The following is a 1,071-nucleotide window of genomic DNA, read 5'->3' on the forward strand; positions in this document are numbered from 1 at the left end:
ATTTTGGCATTTTTTTTTAACATTGTTTTACCACACCATCCAGCAATCACACACTTAGATATTTACTCAAATGAGGTATAACCTTGTGTCCACACTAAAACCTGCACATAATTGTTTTTAGCCATTTTATTCCTAATTGCCAAAAATTGGGGATAACCAAGATGTCCTCTAATAGTTGAATGGATAAAACAAAGTGTGGTATATCCACATAATAGGGTATTGCTCAGCAGTTAAAGAAAGAGTTTATTAAGTCACCAAAAAACATGGAGAATTCTTGAATAAATATCGTTAGGCCAAAGAAGCTAATCTGAAAACGTTGCATACTGTTTGACTCCAACTACATGGCATTGTGGAAAAGGCAAAACTACAGACAATAAAAAGATCCATCATTTCTAGGATTTCAGAGTAGGTTTAGAACAAGGGATTTTTAGGGCAGTGAAACTGTTCTGTATGATATTGTATTGACAAATGTGTGGCAATATGCATTTATCAACAGCTACAGAATTGTATACAACAGAGAGTAAATCCTAATGTAAACTATGGACTTTAGTTAATGCTGATGTATCAATACTGTTTTTTTGTTTTTGTTTTGTTTTGTTTTGTTTTTGAGAATTAGTCTGGCTCTGTTGCCCAGGATGGAGGGCAGTGGCACCATGTTGGCTTACTGCAATCTCTGCATCCTGGGTTCAAGAGATGCTCCTGCCTCAGCTTCCCAGGTAAGGGGGATTACAGGTTAACTTTGACAAAGGTTCAGTTAAACATGCAACTTATTTTCACATTATTAATATTGAAATCTTGCTATTTATAAAACAGACTCTATAAGACCATTAATCTTGATCCAAAGAAAGTGTATCCTACAGAAAAAGCCCAATGGTCACAAAGAAGCAATAGCCATTGTTTTGGGAACTGTTTGTCACACGGAAGTGCCAGCTTTACACTTGTTTTCAGTGTTTCAGAGTATAACAGCAGTATGTCTGTCTGCATATTTGCCCACATTCTTTTTGTTTGACAATATTATAATACTTAATAAATGTACATATTTTCAAGATATCTGCCCAAATTCTGAGGGTC

The sequence above is a fragment of the Macaca fascicularis genome, chromosome 5 (assembly GCF_037993035.2).
Source record: "Macaca fascicularis isolate 582-1 chromosome 5, T2T-MFA8v1.1".
Taxonomy (NCBI): Eukaryota; Metazoa; Chordata; class Mammalia; order Primates; family Cercopithecidae; genus Macaca; species Macaca fascicularis.